This window comes from Lacerta agilis, chromosome 6 (assembly GCF_009819535.1).
Source record: "Lacerta agilis isolate rLacAgi1 chromosome 6, rLacAgi1.pri, whole genome shotgun sequence".
Taxonomy (NCBI): domain Eukaryota; kingdom Metazoa; phylum Chordata; class Lepidosauria; order Squamata; family Lacertidae; genus Lacerta; species Lacerta agilis.
This window is the reverse complement of record NC_046317.1, coordinates 61,221,279-61,240,012: the sequence shown is the minus strand read 5'-3', so window position 1 is coordinate 61,240,012 and position 18,734 is coordinate 61,221,279. Positions and strand designations below refer to the sequence as shown.

At 46.5% G+C, this 18,734-nt stretch overlaps 1 protein-coding gene across 2 annotated transcripts in view; it reads left to right on the top strand.

Moving 5' to 3' along the window:
* The first annotated feature begins 11,373 nt into the window (after positions 1-11,373).
* Positions 11,374-18,734, top strand: part of SLC16A1 (solute carrier family 16 member 1) — a 38,079-nt gene continuing 30,718 nt past the window's right edge. The window contains exon 1 of one of the 2 annotated variants that reach the window (XM_033152969.1): positions 11,374-11,453. The gene's annotated coding sequence lies outside the window, so the exon portion shown is untranslated. The remainder of the gene's footprint in view (positions 11,454-18,734) is intronic. The other variant, XM_033152970.1, reaches the window with a different exon arrangement.

Below are 18,734 nucleotides of genomic sequence, written 5' to 3'. Positions count from 1 at the left end.
GGGGCAGGCCGCTAGCCGGCCAAAATGGATGCGGCCGGCACGGGGGGCTCGGAGCCCTGCCGTCGCCGCCGCTCGTGGCTGGGCCTCCCGCGGGGCCTGGAGGGCCGCGGGAGCCCGGGGGCAGGCCGCTAGCCGGCCAAAATGGATGCGGCGGGCACGGGGGGGCTCGGAGCCCTGCCGTCGCCGCCGCTCGTGTCTGGGCCTCCCGCGGGGCCTGGAGGGCCGCGGGAGCCCGGGGGCAGGCCGCTAGCCGGCCAAAATGGATGCGGCCGGCACGGGGGGGGGGCTCGGAGCCCTGCCGTCGCCGCCGCTCGGGTCTGGGGCTTCCCGCTGGGCCTGGAGGGCCCCGGGAGCAGGCCGGGATCGGGCCGCATGGCGGCCGTAGGGATGGCGGCGGGCGCGATGCGCTGCCGCCGCGGCTGTTGCTGGGGGGGCTTCCCGCTGGGCCTGGCTGCCGGCGGGAGCCCCCGGGGATCGGGCCGCATGGCGGCCGAGGAGAGGGCGGCGGGCGCAATGCGCTGCCGCCGCTGCCGCTGCTGGGGGGCTTCCCGCTGGGCCTGGCTGCCGGCGGGAGCCCCCGGGGATCGGGCCGCATGGCGGCCGAGGAGAGGGCGGCGGGCGCAATGCGCTGCCGCCGCTGCTGCTGCTGGGGGGCTTCCCGCTGAGCCTGGCTGCCGGCGGGAGCCCCCGGGGATCGGGCCGCATGGCGGCCGAGGAGAGGGCGGCGGGCGCAATGCGCTGCCGCCGCTGCTGCTGCTGGGGGGCTTCCCGCTGGGCCTGGCTGCCGGCGGGAGCCCCCGGGGATCGGGCCGCATGGCGGCCGAGGAGAGGGCGGCGAGCGCAATGCGCTGCAGCCGCTGCCGCTGCTGGGGGGCTTCCCGCTGGGCCTGGCTGCCGGCGGGAGCCCCCGGGGATCGGGCCGCATGGCGGCCGAGGAGAGGGCGGCGAGCGTAATGCGCTGCCGCCGCTGCCGCTGCTGGGGGGCTTCCCGCTGGGCCTGGCTGCCGGCGGGAGCCCCCGGGGATCGGGCCGCATGGCGGCCGAGAGGGCGGCGGGCGCAATGCGCTGCCGCCGCTGGGGGGCTTCCCGCTGGGCCTGGCTGCCGGCGGGAGCCCCCAGGGATCGGGCCGCATGGCGGCCGAAGGAAGGGCGGCGGGCGCGATGCGCTGCTGCCGCCGCCGTCGCTGGGGGCTTCCCGCTGGGCCTCGCTGGCGGCGGGAGCCCCAGGGGATCGGGCCGAATGGATGGCAATGCTTCAGGGAAGGGCCAATTGGTGGCCAAGATGGGCAGTGAACCCGGAAAATGACTCATTTTCTTCCCTTCTTGATGGTGCTTTGCGTATTGTGGTCGGCGTATTATGAGTGTATGGGCTAACCGGTTATTTTCTTCTCTCCCAGTCAGTGTGTATGCGCAGTTAGGTTGTGTGGTTCTGTCATTTAACCCACCCCTGTCCAAAACAAAGCAAAAAAAAAAAAAAAAGGAGTTGCAGTTAGCTGCAAAGTTGATTAATAGAAATAATTCTAGCATTCCCATTGCATTAAGTGCAGCATGTCTCAGGCTGAGGTCGCGCAGGGCACCCTCAAGGCGAAGGGCACCCCGAGTAATACCATGAAAGCGGCGAACAGGATTAAGAAAAGGGCCTTGTCTTCTGGCAGGAAGGTCCCCCCCATGAAGCTAGTATTAAAAAAGACGAAAGCAAAAGGCGACCCATCTGATGGCCCTTCTACCTCTGGTGTCAAACCTCGCAAGGCCCGCCCCACGCAGGATATGGTTACGGAGAGCAGCGACTCCTTGTCCACCGACGTAGAGGCGCCGGATTGGGAGCGTCAGTGCGGCATTTTGCAGCGCCGCCTGGCCCGCGCTAAGCGGCGCTTAGATAGGTCTAGGTCCCCTCGCCGTCGCTCCAGGGAGGGCAGGCGCAGGCATAGGTCCCCAGTGTCTAGTTCATCTGACAGCTCCTCCAGCCCGGATTCGCGCAGAACACATCGCAGGAAGAAGAGATCACGCAAATCAAGGAGGCACGGGCGTAAGCGACAGAGGGACACATCGGACACTTCAGACTCTTCAGGTCTTTCAGGTACGTCTGATTCCTCCAGCAGTGAGTCTGAGGAGCGTTGTAAAGGGTACTGGGTCACTACACGCAAGGCTCCGGGCCTCCCCAGTTGGATTTGGGAACGTCGCACCCGGCGTCATCGCCGTGCCTTTGGTGCCAGCGGGCCATGGGGAGAGGATGGGCAGGATGCGAAAGGGAGGGTCCGTGCTTCTAATTTTAAGCGTACGGATCAGCCACCTGGCATTAAGTTTAAAAAGAACATTCGCAACCGCATCCTAAATGGGGAGTTTGTGGATATATTTGCATTGCTTTCCCCAGCTGTCAATCGCAGCACAAAGTTTAAGCCAGAATCGCGCCGTAAAAAAGAAAAAGCTGTGGAGATTGACAGGACCTTTGATAATTGGCTTATTGCATACACAGCCTACTCGGGGCTGGTTTCAGCCGCATATCCGGACAGGGCCTGGCATCTGATCAACTACCTAGCCATCATTCTAAAAGCCAGGAAAATGGCGGGTGATGAGGCAGCCTTAGCTTATGACGAAGAGTTTCGTGAGAGGGCAGCCGCGGACCCTAATTCACGTTGGGATATCAAAGATAGTGATATCTGGTCAGAAACTGTGGCTCCTCACTTTGAAAAGAAGGCCTCTGGAGCCAGGTCAGGTAAGCAACCATACAAAGTCCGGCGGGTGACCAACACAACGTGCTGGGAGTTTAATAATGGGTCGTGTAACAGGGACAGGTGCCGCTTCGACCATGTATGCGAACGCTGCGGCGGTTCTCACTCTCGCACCAGGTGTTTTAAGGTGAAGCCGCTTTTTCGTGGCTTTCGGAAGTCGGGTTCAGGGAACGGATCCAGTGACAACAAGGGTGGTGCGAGAGAATCGGGCTCCAAGCAGGACAAGGCCACTGCCAAGAAATGAGGTTTTTTCCTCCCTTGCCCCAACCCCGGTCTGCCTTTCAGCAATGTTACCCCTTTTACGAGCTTACCCCAACAGGGCCGCTGCCGACTTCTTGGAAGCCGGGTTCCGCGACGGTTTCCGCATCCCTGTCTCCAATTCACCTGTCTCCAGAACTCCTCCCAATCTAAAGTCGGTAAGGGAAATGCCCCTCGTAGCGGCGAACAAAATTGAGAAAGAGCGCCGCTTGGGCAGGGTGGCCGGGCCATTCCCCGCCCCCCCTTTTGATAAGTTTATCGTTTCCCCACTTGGCATCGTGCCCAAGAAAATTCCCGGTGAATATCGCATGATACACAACCTGTCATATCCTAAGGGTGGGTCGGTAAATGAGGCCATACCACGAGAGCACTGCTCAGTAAAATATGCTTCTATAGACGTGGCCATAAGAATCATCAGGGACTTAGGCCCCGGGGCTATGCTAGCAAAATGTGACATCGAGTCAGCCTTCCGGCTGCTCCCGGTCCATCCAGAGGACTTCTGGCTTTTGGGTTTTAAATTCAGGGACGGCTGGTATTTCGACAAAGCCATGCCGATGGGTTGTTCAGTGGCCTGTGCAGCCTTCGAAACCTTTAGTACCTTCATCGAATGGGCCATGAAAACAGTATCTGGCTCACCTTATGTGACCCATTACCTGGATGACTTTTTGTTTATGGGGCCCCCGGATTCTCCCGATTGCGCTCAATCTCTCGCTGCATTCACGCGTCTGGCTTCAGACCTTGGTATTCCTTTGGCTGCTGACAAGACGGAGGGCCCCTCCACTATCCTTTGCTATCTGGGTATTGAGCTGGATACACGTCAGCAAACATCGCGCCTCCCGCAGTCCAAACTTGATTCCTTAATAGCGTTGCTGGAGGCAATGTTGGAGGTCAAAAAGGCAACCCTTCGGCAGATCCAATCCCTCATGGGTCATCTCAACTTCGCATGTAGGGTAGTCGCGCCTGGGCGGGCCTTCTGTGCACGCCTGGCTCGACTCACGGCTGGGGGGAGAGCCCCGCACCATTACATCAGGGTGACAAGGCAAATTAAGGACGACGTGAGGACGTGGCTGGCATTCTTGCAAGATTATAACGGGGTTTCATTCTGGCAGAAGACCCTCAACCCTGGTGTAGACTTACAGGTTCATTCGGATGCCTCCGGTCGTTTTGGTTTTGGCGTGTTTTTCAAGGGCCATTGGTGTGCCCAACCATGGCCTTCTGCGTGGCATGCAGCTGGTATCACGCGCGATCTAACCTTCCTTGAGTTCTTCCCTATTCTAGTGGCCATTCACCTTTGGGGAACCCACCTTGAAAACTCCAGGGTCTGCTTCTGGTCGGACAATCAAGCGGTGGTAAGAGTTATAGCCAGGCAATTTTCGAAGTCCGACAGGGTAATAAGAGTGCTGCGCCTGTTCGTGCTGGAGTGCCTCCGGTATAATATATCCTTCACAGCCCGTTTCATACCTGGTCTTGATAACAACATCGCTGATGCTTTATCTCGTTTCCAGATGGAGCGTTTTCGAGAGCTAGCGCCAGAGGCGGCCCAAAACCCAGACCCCTTCCCGGACAATCTGTGGGAAATTGGAAACGAGAAGTGAAGCAGGGAGTATTATCAGCTTTAGCCCCCTCCACCAGGCGTTCCTATTCCCGAGCTTGGCATGCTTTCGGGCTTTTAATTAGTTTAAGCTTTTAATTAGTTTAAGCTTTATTGAAAGCTGAGGTATTTTTATGTGTGAGATAGGCCAGCTTTGGATGCATTATTTGTTCTCACTGTGATGGTTTCAAGAGGATTTAGGCACATGCTGCAGATAGGAGAAATGAGATAAGTTTTATAAGATACAGATATAATTGTATCTTAATAACATGATTGTGCATTAGAGCACTGGGGTGTACTATAGCACATCTTGCCAAAAAATATCAAGCAGGTGGTTGCTCTTTAAGTCTTTACTAGAAAATACCGGTAATTCATAGAATCATAGAGTTGGAAGAGACCACAAGGGCCATCCAGTCCAACCCCCTGCCAAGCAGGAAACACCATCAAAGCATTCCTGACAGATGGCTGTCAAGCCTCCGCTTAAAGACCTCCAAAGAAGGAGACTCCACCACACTCCTTGGCAGCAAATTCCACTGTCGGACAGCTCTTACTGTCAGGAAGTTCTTCCTAATGTTTAGGTGGAATCTTCTTTCTTGTAGTTTGAATCCATTGCCCCGTGTCCGCTTCTCTGGAGCAGCAGAAAACAACCTTTCACCCTCCTCTATATGACATCCTTTGATATATTTGAACATGGCTATCATATCACCCCTTAACCTTCTCTTCTCCAGGCTAAACATACCCAGCTCCCTAAGCCGTTCCTCATAAGGCATCGTTTCCAGGCCTTTGACCATTTTGGTTGCCCTCCTCTGGACACGTTCCAGCTTGTCAGTATCCTTCTTGAACTGTGGTGCCCAGAACTGGACACAGTATTCCAGGTGAGGTCTGACCAGAGCGGAATACAGTGGTACTATTACTTCCCTTGATCTAGATGCTATACTCCTATTGATGCAGCCCAGAATTGCGTTGGCTTTTTTAGCTGCTGCATCACACTGTTGACTCATGTCAAGTTTATGGTCTACCAAGACTCCTAGATCCTTTTCACATGTACTGCTCTCAAGCCAGGTGTCACCCATCCTGTATTTGTGCCTTTCATTTTTTTTGCCCAAGTGTAGTACTTTACATTTATCCCTGTTAAAATTCATCTTGTTTGCTTTTGCCCAGTTCTCTAATCTGTTAAGGTCATTTTGAATTGTGATCCTGTCCTCAGGGGTATTAGCCACACCTCCCAATTTGGTGTCATCTGCAAACTTAATCAGGATGCTCTCAAGCCCATCATCCAAGTCATTGATAAAGATGTTGAATAAGACTGGGCCCAAGACAGAACCCTGTGGCACCCCACTAGTCACTTCTCTCCAGGATGAAGAGGAGCCGTTAATGAGTACCCTTTGTGTTCGGTCAGTCAGCCAGTTACAAATCCACTGAATGGTAGCCTTGTCCAGCCCACATTTTACCAGCTTCTTTACAAGAACATCATGGGGCACCTTGTCAAAGGCCTTGCTGAAATCAAGATAGGCTACATCCACAGCGTTCCCTTCATCTACTAGGCTTGTAATTCTGTCAAAAAATGAGATCAGATTGGTCTGACATGACTTATTTTTCAGAAACCCATGCTGACTTTTAGTGATCACAGCGTTCCTTTCTAGGTGCTCACAGACTGTTTGCTTAATGATCTGCTCTAGAATCTTTCCTGGTATTGATGTCAGGCTGACTGGGCGGTAATTGTTTGGGTCTTCTCTTTCCCCCTTTTTGAAAATAGGGACAACATTTGCCCTCCTCCAGTCTGCTGGCACTTCGCCTGTTCTCCAGGAATTCTCAAAGATTGTAAGCCATTATCAACCACAGTTGATGGTTGGACAGTGTTCTCGAAGCGACTGGCATGAGTTTAGCCAAACTGCAGGAAGCAATGGAGGATAGGGGTGCCTGGCGTGCTCTGGTCCATTGGGTCACGAAGAGTCGGACACGACTGAACGAATGAACAACAACATCAACCACAGTTCCCATAGAAAATATGAAGATTATAATGCAGCGTTTACATTACACCCATCAATCGCCAATATGGAGATATATCCAGTCTGTACAACAATTTCAAACCACTTCCCTTCAACCTTCACACTATGAAAAAAATATCTCAATCTCACCCTAATCCCCATCTGCAATGGAGATGGGGTTGGAAAAATATTGTATAGTTTTTTTCTTAGCTCCTGATGCAAAAGCATTAGTAGGGCAATTTGTAAGTTTATAAATTTAAAAACAAATAAACATATTTCTCCCTAAACAAAATGACCTGAGTTTGAAAGAGGGCAAACTTTTGGAGTGAAGAGATGCTGCTGCCAAATTAAAGCTGTAATGAAGTCCTACATGTCTTCACTGTCTCCTTTGGCTATCTGACATTGAGCGAAAAGCAAGAAGGAAGTCCTGTCTCCAGACAAAGGAATTATTAGTCTACAACTTTTTAATGTCAATGCTTTGAAACAAAGGAGATGCAGCATTTCCATGAGGGGGTGAGACATTAAAAGATTGAAATTGTTATTAACTAACTTCTTCAATACTTTCTAGGCATGCGGAAAGGGCTGATAATTTCAGAGGAACATGATCCCTGTTTTTAGTCTCCTTCAGACACGCTTTATATTTTATTAATTACATTATTTTAACCCCATCTTTACTCTAACAAACTCAGAGCAGCTTACATGGTTCTCCAACCCCCAACCCCACCATGTTATTCTCACAAGTGTGAAATAGCTGAGAAACTTTGCCTGGCAACTTCGGTGATTAAGTGGTATATAAATAGCTGCAATAAAAAACAGTTATTTATAGTTATTTACTTTAGCAAAATTACACAACACTTTTCCATCCAAAGCTTTTCAATGCACCTTTCCATCTGAAGATTCACGTGCTTGTGTTTAATATTGTGTTTACTATGGCTGCACCAGTATATTAATACCAGTAAAATGTGAACAGCAGGTGCCTAACCATTCAGTTCACATGCCTAGAAGGGGAAGAGGGATAATTCTGTCCGGCAAGCAGAAATACTTGTGCTGATGCAACAGTCAGAAGAACTCAGTGTTGAATTCCTCCCATTAGGTTTATTTTGAGTAAAACTTAGTTTAATGTCACCCAATAATAATACAATAAAAATGGAGTCTTTCTTTGTAAAGAAACCTTTTGATGAAAATTGGCCAATCTGTATCTGACCCACACTGAGACTCTATCAGCATACTTGACTGCATGTGCTGGCCTTCTAGAATGAAAGAACCCCGAGGCAGTGTTTGGCCACCTGTTGACACATAGAAACTATGAGAGTGATCTCAAGCTTCCTTTCCCACAGGCCAGGAGGCATCATCATGCTTGAGTCCTCAGCATTTTTAGGTCTGTCCAAAGTTCACCCTTATGATTACCAAGCAATTGAAACCGCTTTTCTAGAGCTAGCAAAATGGCCAAAGTGTATGGGCAAAATGTTGAGACGAAATGGGGATGAGTGTTACTTGGCCCTTCTCAAAGATGCAGCAGCCTCAACAGTTTTCAAAGATGTCTAATGGTTGTGCCAGCACCTAATGGCAATTACCGTAACTTTTCTTTCAAGTACAGTACAGTCTCTCAGGTCTGGGGAGAAAGTGCAGTAAAGCCATGGCCCATGGGATTAATATGTTTTAAAAATTCTGCACAAGATGCAGTACTGAGGTGTAATATATTTAAAATTCAAATGTTTAAAAGAACCTTGGTCAACCCACCAGTTTTTATGCCTATATGTAATATGATTTTAAAAGTGGATGAGTGGAATGGTTATAATCCCTGAATTAGAATAATTGTGTTATTGTCCAATGTACAAGGTTCTGTTTCTACTTCTCAGCATCATTAAGTGCCTTAACATTTATGAAGCGTACCTTGAGTGATCATGCCTGGTAGAAGGATGACTTTTCCCTTTGATGTGGCAGAAGAACTGTTTCACATCTGTTTAATGTCACTGAATTTGTTCCCCATTTCTTTCTAATATGGAGCAAATGACAAGATATTAAACATTTATCCTTTGGGAAAGGCAAAATCGGTCTGCCTTAGCCAATTTCAGGGTACAATGACAGGTGAATCACAAATTAAGAAAGCTCATGGCAAACAGCACTTTGACAAGAATTGTAATGCATCTCAAAAATAAGTTTTACCCTTGGTTTCTTGGTACATAATACTTTAGCTGTTTAATTGTCTAGGTTTCATAGACAGAAAACCCTTTTGGTTAGGAGAAAGCACAATCACTATATGGCAATTGCACGGACAATTGTTTGATCAGTGTGTGCACACATGGAAATCACGTACTGGCAAACAACATTCCACCCTGATTGCCAGTGTGTGTGCTTACTACTCAGGAAAAGTTTAGTATTTCAAGTGGTCTTTACATAGTGACAGTATCTTGCTACTCTTAAGTTTTGATAGCAGATCACGTTTACAAATACCTGATTTTCCAGGCTTTATACACTGTACTGGGAAGTGCCTATGATGGCTCATTTAACTGGATGTTTTCTCTTAAGTGACATATGGAGCTTGCAAATGTTTTATAAAAATGCACGTAGGTGTTTTTTTTTAACTTTTAAAATTAATTTCCCATTTAAACATATATAATCACATCATTATTGTCCACTTTACCTCTTTGGCTCTTTAGAGCCTATTGACTTCTTTCCCTCCCACCTTTTGGCTTTCAAAATTAACCTTTATATCACAGCATTTTATATATTTTCCAATTCTAATAAGACTAACACAAAATACCTCAAAATTTAAATAAATATAGAAAGGTAAAAAAAAAAAATCTCATTACAAATCTTCAGATAAGCCTACTAGTGTTGTTAATTGCTTACAATGATCTTTCAAATATTGCATAAATTTACTCGAATCTTTTTGGAATACTTGATTGTGCTGGTTTCGGATTTCCCCCCTCAGCTTTGCCAGTTCTGCAATAAGTTAAGTGAGCATGGGTGCTTGAAAAAAGGGAGTGTTTTCGATTTCTCACAAATGTTATGTTATATGAAATGTTAATATATTATATGAGTTCCTACCCTTTCCCCTATGGTGTTGTGTATTGTATCATTTAGAGAACCAACACTGACATAGGTGAGGGAAGAGGACAACTCCATCCATTTCCTTCCTGTAAGGATTCCAACCACCATCAAGTCAAGTGTCCGCACCTATGTGGCAGGAGCAGTTCTGCTCTTTCTGCCTGGACCTGCTTTGCTCCCAGATCTGCCTGGGGTGGGTGAAGAATTTCTTGGCGAGAGGATAACCTCCAATACAGAATTATATAACTGCATTGCAGTATCATAGAATCATAGAGTTGTAAGAGACCACAAGGGCCATCCAGTCCAGCCTGGGGTTGCTTTCTTCTTCTTCTTCCCTCTCCTTCCCTTTTTCCTCACATGTCATGTCCTTTAGATTATGAGACTGAGGGCAGGAGCTCTTTTACTACTGATTTTTGTAAGTTTACCTGGGAGACTTTTTAGCTAAAGAGCAGGGTATGAATGTGTAAATAAATAAAGATGCTGTTGCCCAAAGAAGCTCTTGTACAGATCATTTCCAAACATTTCATTCCCTCAGAGATAATATTAATAATTTATTATTTATACCCTGCCCATCTGGCTGGGTTTTCCCAGCCACTCTATGCGGCTCACAATAGAATTAATGATGATTATAATAATAATAATAATAAAGCAATAAAACATCAGACATTAAAAGCTTCCCTAAACAGGGAATAATAGCACTCAGAAAGATTGTTCCTGTTCTCAGGCCACCTTTCGTAGATATTTTTTACCTGGTTTCCCCAGCTTTGGCACTGTGGACTTTGATCTGATTTTACGTCCTTAATGTAAGTGACTAAAACCAACCATAAACATGTTTGCTCAAGAGGTAACTCCCACTGCGCTCAATGGAACCCTAGTTCAGGACTGCAGGTTCATCGATTGCAGAGAACACAGATTTCTGGAGGGTGTGTGCAGGGCCGGATTTAGGTTTGACGAGGCCCTAAGCTACTGAAGGTAATGGGGCCCTTTGTCAACAACAAATTGTCGCTGTTTTTTGTGTTGAATATATGCTACGTGGTAATTTATGGACCTACTAGGTATCTAAAGCCATTTGCAGATAACAAAATATGTATTTTATCAAAGTAACTGTAATACAATTAAGAAGAATTATATTAATAGGGCAATTCGGAGTGCTAGGCTCAGACACCCTCAGGGCAGGGCTCTACCCAGCAAAATATGAAGTGGCCAGGGCGTGTGGGTATAGTCTCTGAGCATATACAAAGTACCCCGGGAGGGAGACAGAACTTAAATTTAGGTGGGCTGCTGAAGCCCCAGAACCACTTTTTTTAAAACTACCAGTTAATAAGGGGCCCTTGTGTCGACCCCTTACTGAGCGAGACTGAGGAGCCCACTGGCGCCCACAGCGAGACCCGAGGCAGCCCCGCTCCTTTCTGCCAACGACGCCGCCAGCTTCTACGTGCAGAAACGCCACTTTCCATTTGCCCCATGTGGATATTTCCCCGCCTCCCCTCGCGAGCAGCTACAAAGGCTCCCCCCTCAGGCAAGCTCTCTCACACAAAGGCGCCTCTTTCTCTCTCTCCTATAAGGACAGCCGCAGCTTCTTTACGGTCGGTGGGGGAGGCCAGCTGGTCAAGCCTCTCTCTCTCCGGCGCAAAAGCCCGCCCTTTGCCTCTCGGCTCCTCCTCCTCGCCTCAGGCAGGCTCCCCGCCCGGCCCGTTATAGTGCGTGAGGGGGCGGGAGCGGCTGCGAGTAGCGCTCGGGAGACTGTCTGGAAGGAGAGACGCGAGAGAGAGAGAGAGAGACGCGGCGTGGGGAAGGGGCAGGAGCGCGTCGTGTGAGTCCCGCTGCGTGCAACGGGTAGGGAGGGCTTCGGCTGCCAGGCTGGGGAGGCGGGAGGCAAAGTCCTCTCTCGGGGCTCCTGGTGCAGGAGCCAGCGGCGCTCCACGTGGCGCGGCAGAAAGGGGTGGTCGCCGGCCGTGTTGGGAGGCAGCTTTTCGGTCTGCCCGCAAGCCCCGGAGTAGCGCGGGGAAATGGAGGGGGGGCGCGCGAGAACGGTCGACACGAGCCTGGGGAGCCGGGCACGAGGTGGAAGGGGCGCGTGGCGACGTTGGGGTGGTGCTGGAGCAGAGCTGTGGGGAGGATTTTAAGCCCCGGGGGTCGGGGGATGCACTAAAGCGAGGAGGTCAGAGGCCCAAGGTGGCCGGTCATCCTGCCACGTTGGCCATGGGGAAAGGGGTCCCGTTATTGATCGTTTATCGCTTTATCTTTAGGTGAGGACTGCTTGGGTTAGGGGCCATTGCATTCGACTGTTTCCTGATTCCTGGGGATTTGCTGGGCTGGCGGGGAGGAGAGAGGACTGGTTGGCTAGCTTCTTTGTTTGAATTCAGCATGTGGTGGTTTGGGAGTGCATGGCGAAAAAGGATTCGTTAACATTAACATGTTTCTGCTATGTATCTTACAAGGGTTAGAGTTGGGTATGAGTAGTTGTGCGCATGGCTTGCTTGCTTTGTATGCCTGCATTTGTCTTGAGAGATGAGAGGATAACTGACTTCCCTGTTGCACAGGCGTGCATCTCTCAGGGCTGAGATGCAGGTTTTGAATATAGATAGCTTATCTAGCCCACACTGGGTAGCCTTAGCAACTCCCTTCAAAATGATTTGCAGCAGAAGTTCGAGAGGGCTTACCATATTGCTTTAAATGTCCTATTATACTTGACAATCCTCGATTTCTCACCACTTGGTTGTAGTTCAATGTGTGCACTACCTCCACTTCAAATACTTTTTGTTGGACTTAATGTGAGGTGGTAAATTAAAAGTTCTATCTTTGATGGCTTTCACACACGGATGTCTTCACTAGATGTTGCAGCCTCCAAGTGATGGCAACCATGTGTGAATCGACTCTTAAGTCTAGAACCAGTGGATTACTTACAGTTGAATACAAGGATGTGAGCTTGCCTTGCGAGATGATGCTTGCAGTTCTGGTTGTGGCAAATGAACAATCATTGTTCCTTGAATGCATCTCCTCTTGTATCTTTTGAAAAGGTGACAAATCTTTAGCAAGCGCCTTGCCCATCAGCATTTCAAAATAGGCACTCTTTGGACTGGGGGAGGACAACTTTCTCACAATGTGATTTGCCTAGTTTACTGTGCCTTCTTTTGGTGACATTTTGAACCTTAAAGACTGCTGACACATCAGGTTAGCTTAAAGCATTCTTGGGTACAGAAGCAATTGTGCTGAACTAGCATACTGTCTGTTTTTTTCTTCAGGCACAAGCATGGCTCAGCAGTTAAACCTTCCCAATAAGGAACCAGTAATTCTGTGTCCTTCTCTGTTTACAATTTTTAATAAAGAAAGTTACCCACCTATTTAATACTTCAGTTATTTCTTGTATTTGTTTACCACCTTCCTTGGTAACAATTTCTTGCATGACCTGAGTTTTGTTGCATGGACCTATTGTAATATGGAATCCTCAGTTCTATAGCAGGAAACTATGTTACGGAGTTGTTCAGGTCTCTATAATCTTTTGAAAAGTACTACAGATGGTTACATAGCTTGAGGCACAGTTATCAATAGGACTGAATCATTGCTCCTGCTGTCTGTCTGAGAAAGATGATCAGGTTATGACTATAATAGATTCTCTTGCATTTTTCATTTTCAAGCTGTTAATGTCTTCAATTTTAAGTAAAATATGTACAGTATTGGTTGTTATGCAGCACACTGTATTTCCAGATACAGAAAGGTGTTTCCAAACTTTTTTGCCTCTTCACAACTTCAGTACTTATTAAACTTTATTAAAACTTTATACTAGCATATGTGATTGGGTGGCTTGAAATTTATTATATTCTGTCACCTCTGCTTGTAACTGCTTTCCTACAAATTTGATGATGAGAATCTTCTAATTACACAGCAGCCAGTCATGGGAACATAACTGCAGTTGCTGGAGAGACATGGATGCATCTATGATATCTATGATAATATCACAGAAAACAAATGGCATGTAATGTACATGCAGTACTGGAGACCCATTTCATTTTTATGTTTAAGGCAACGGGATGATTGCTCATTGTTTTGCTGTGTGACCTGTTCAGTGTATCTTTGCCTCAGCATGTGTGTCTGTCTAGTTCTGCATGTATTTGATTAAGCCATGTTGATGGTGGTTAAGCACCTATTTCTGCACATTTCAGAAGAAATGTTGCAGTAGCTTTAAGAAGAACTGCCCAGTAGAATATAGTACAGTAGTGCTGTTCACCTTCTGGTTTTGCAGCTGGCTGTTGTTAAAGAAGGAACAAAATAACTCCTTTGCACTTTGCCATATCAGGTACAACCTTTAGGGGTCGAATGCGTTCCAGCCAGTGAAGGGAGAAGGAACAGCCTTGGTTTAGGCAGGCATTCTTTATAACTTCTGGCCCCTATTTCCAGTCCTGTTGTAACAGCTTGGCTGTGGATATGCCTGTGCCAAGAGGCATTTCGTTTCTCATAGTTGCATATAACTCGTCTAAAATACATTCTGGTTGCATCATGTTGCAATCATAAGCTAGCCAATTGTCAATCAAGGTAGATTGAGTGTGTAGTATGTTTTGTGTGTCCTTGAGTGTACCACCTTGGCTCTAGGCATGCATACCTGGTCAGCATCACCTATATTTTTCCACCAACCTTGTTATTTCAGTTTACCAAACACTTTCCCTATTTCTGTTTCATTTCCCTTGTAGCCCATAGTACCATATAGCTTTTTGCATCCTGACAGTCTGAGTTCCTTGCCCTCCTTGGTGTTGCTGGTTGAGTTCTGAACAAATAAGGGTGTGTTGGCACCTGCGTACGTTCTAGTTTTTGCCCCACATTGCCTTTGTACTAATCTTTTCACATATCTTTTATATATGTATTTCTTCCTTTTAAGACTGGTGGCTTCAACTTTTTTCCTTTAGAAAACATTTCCTAAAGTAATGCTGCATTTCCATAATTGTACGCATGGTAATAGCATAATAATGGAAGACAGAGGAAACTTTGAGATGAAATGGATGTGTCTGAGCCTGTGCAAGGCTAGTACAAGTGTCTCTTTCCTACTCTACAGCTTCAAATTCATATTAATTATACTTTAAACCGGCCTTCATATCCTAGTGATCAGTAAAAAACAGTGAGGTGTATTGTGAATAGGCATGTTTTGGCAAAATTATTGTGTAGAAAGTTTCCACGATGAGGGAAAGGGCAGTGGCTGGGAAAGATACCATGAAATAGTTAGATCTGGCTGATCATGGGATGATATCAACCCTCTTTCAACAGAAGGTGAACTGTGGACAATGAGAGTAAAGCTAGATATGGTCTCAGAGGTGTTAATATATCTTTACTCCTTTTAAACTTTTGCTAATAACTGATGAGATTTCCTTGACAAAATAATAATCCTTGGCTATATTTTTAATTTTTTTGTAATAAGGAAAATAATAGCTCTTGCCATTTTTCATTAGGAGTTTGATGCAAGGGGAAAGGTTTAAGCCCTTCCCCTATGCTATGGTCCAAATGCAGACCTCCCAACAACCTTTTGGGAAGTTTAAATGAAAGCAGAGATACAGTCCACTCGTTTTTTGCTCTCAGTGATGGATCATGGAGCTATAGACCACATTATTTATTCATATTATTACATTCAGACATAATACAAGCCCCTCCAAATCCTGCCACATTCGACATTTTGAAATTCCTTAACTTCAATAGGAACAGTTCCTTGGATAATTTGGCATTGTTTTAAAAGCAGTTAAGTGTTTTTCACAATGCTTAACATGAACAGCCAATTCTATCGATAAGTTCACTTCTTCCCACTCACACAATTTTACAGTAGATCAACTTGAAATGTAATTCAAATGAAACTCTGATTTGCTGTACAGTGAGAACTGTTCAAGCAAAGCTTCCTGCTCCTTATGGAGCATTAACCATGAATCTTGTGCTTCTCATGCAATCTAGAGCTGCCAGTGGATTAACTTCTTTAACAGAGCTGTTTTGATCTTAACTACTTAACTGAATACTAACCCACAGTAGTGATGGTTTATATAACACTTTGGCAGCCCTATAGTTCTCTTGCACATAACTGTGGCAGAAACCACAGTATAGTGGCATCATACATTAAATAAAAGGAGTAGGGTCATAACAGAGAAAGAGTGCCCCTACCGCAATACCCTTCTGTCCCCTTAACTATCACATGGTGTTGCAGAAGGAATTTGAAGCAGGGCTGTTTTGACTAGGACCAGGAAGACAGTTCAAACAAGATAACTTGTACACCGGAATATACTGCAAGAAACCCGTCCCTGTGGAAAAGTAATTATTCATGCTGCTTTCTAATCTCACAGCACCTTGGAGCACACACTGTAAAGTAGGAAAAAGATTTCAAGGCTTTGGGTGGCTAGGCACCTCCTTTGGTTTGTTGGTTTGTTTGTTTATTTATTTCCAGTGGTTGGATTTGTTGCTTGATCCATGTTTTGGCATTCAGGATAGCAGGTTGTCCCTATGCCTATTCTTTCAATTTTTTAAGGTTTTTACTGTTGGGTGCATACTGTTTTTATACTGATTTACATCATTTTCTACGCAAAATATTTAAGGATATACATTAGTATCCGTTAATTTACTGACTTTATTCAACATTGCATAAAAGTGTTCCTCTGTTGTAGGGGAATGGATCTACAAAACTGTTTTGAATTTTCCTGGAGCTGGAGGCCTAAGCATTTCAAGTCTTTTATTTAAATGAACAGGGTTTGTTTAGATGAGTAATTTTGAAAGTCTAGTGAGTCCTAGCACAAATAAATTCCTGAACTGACAGCATGTTTTGCATGATGCAACTGGGTTATATAAGGTATTGGTAACTGTTACAGTACTTACGTTTTACCATTTTAAGCTATCGGAATAGACTGAACTGAATTGTAAAGATCACAGAGTAAATTGAACTGGTGTAAAACACTGTTCTAGAAGTCAGTCCTAATAAGGCAGAGAAACTTCTAATTTTTGTGTGGAATAAAGGCCTGGTTACAGAGATGCTGTTCTGTGAATAGGAGATCTATCTAGCCGGTGCCTGAATGGGTTAGCTTTTTGTTAATCTGTGCTAACTCCATTTACTTCTAATATTTAAGATGTGCCAATATTAATTAAAACCAACCTGTTAAATCAAGTGCTGCCGATGGGAACAATTGTACTGAGTGGCTTTTTGTGATGGCCTGGGACTCGGGCTCGGACTCAGAACCAGAGGAGTCTCAGTCGGCACTGGATCCTCTGCCTCAGACATCATCTGAACCAAGTCTGGGGCCTGATCCTGCAGAGCCCCAGTCTGCACAGGTTCCCCTGCAACAAGCACCATCTGGGCTGAGTCAGGAGCCTGAGCTTGTCCTGGCTCCAGATGCGGGGAATACCTCCTTGTCATCAGCTGAGTCATCACTGACAGCTGCTCAGCTACCAGCTGGGTCAGGAGAGGCTGAGGCGGCCCCTGGGTCTAGTAACCCACCGGTGTCTCCCAAGCTGCAGAGACTCAGGTCCGAGAGGAGGAGAGACCCGAGTACTCGCAGGAGGAGTGCTCGCCTTCAAGCGAGACAGGGTGGTAAGCCGTCGGGGGCCTCGTCAGAGATAAAAGGCTGTCAGACCCCGCCCCAGGTTGCAGGAGCAACATTGCTGTTGGCCAGATTTCTGCCTGTGATCCTGTTCCTGACCTTGCCTGGTTTCCTTCCCTTTATCCTGCCTTGGCTTTGCCAGACTGACTCCTTGCTGACTCTTTGGACGCCAGACCGGACCTGGACCTCGCTTCTTTGATTACCCTTGGGACCAGCACACTCTACAAGATATAAACGTTCTGTCAGGGCGTTCAGCCATACTGCAGTATATCCACATAAATATGAATTTATTGGCTCATAATCTCTAATAAATACAGAAATGAGAATCATGGAAGGTCAAATAAAAATCTATAGTAATTTAAACAAGAGATGCATTGAACATCTCATTAAATAGAACCGCAATATGAAGGTTCTATGCATTTGTGACAGAGCACAGAGCTCATTCTCTCTCCTGCACCCGATAGACAGTCCCATGTACAACCTATGGCAGGCTTTGCCATCTTGGTGCCTTCTAGCTAGTCTATACTACAAATCTTTTCAGCCCCAGCCAACAAAACATTGCTTACATGGGACAGGATTCCATCTTAGCATATCGCAGTCCTCTTCAGGCATTACATGGGGATGAAATACTAGGGCATCAGCCATCTTTCCTCAATTGTGACCAGCTGTGTGGTTGCCACTTATTGTTCTACGCTCCTCTTGAGATTTGTGGGAGAACATGAACATAAATGAATCCTGTGTTGAGATTATCTTTATTAATACATTTGAATTCTGAGTGTACTTTGGAATTGTACCATAACCTTGGAAGCAGGGTGAATGCTTCCATCTTGATGATGATTTCTAGTCCTGAGCTCTTGTCTTGAGATGCTTCACAACTGATGGGGAAAAAATAATTTTGCTTATGGGTACCTTCATTCTAAGTCAGTTTTTCTTTAGTGCAAATATGAATCTCTTATTTCATTCCCTGTAACTTTGAACACACTGAGTTATAAAAACAAATTGCACTATTCATACTAATTACACGCTTGCTTCTGCTATAAACCAGCAGGATAAGGGAGTTCAATTCAGGCTGTCTCTGTTTTTGGCTAGCTATGCTGTGCTGTGCCACAGCATATAGCTTGCAAAACTGCATCAGTTCCTAGTCACAATCATGAGGAGTAATTTAGACTTAATGCTTGTATTGAAGGAGTCTCTCTCTGGGTCATTTTGGATACTGTCAGCCTGATGTGCACTAGATGTACAGTAATCATTGTGAGAATTAACATATGGATAGGACCCCAACTAAACAATAATATAATACTGGGGGGAAATCTGAAATTATCTTTATAACATTCATAGCCTTATGCACTTGATCTGGAGCCAGTTCCTAGTGTTTGAGATGAAAACACTAGGAATGAGATTTGTTTGCACACTTTCTGTTGTACTTTGATCTTGTGCTGACTTCTCAGAGCAGGTAAAATTAACATGGCAAGACTGTGCATTTTAATGTCCTCTAACTTGGTATGCATGCAATCTAATGAGTCCCATTGTAAGATGCAAGACATTTCAATCTGACTTTGTT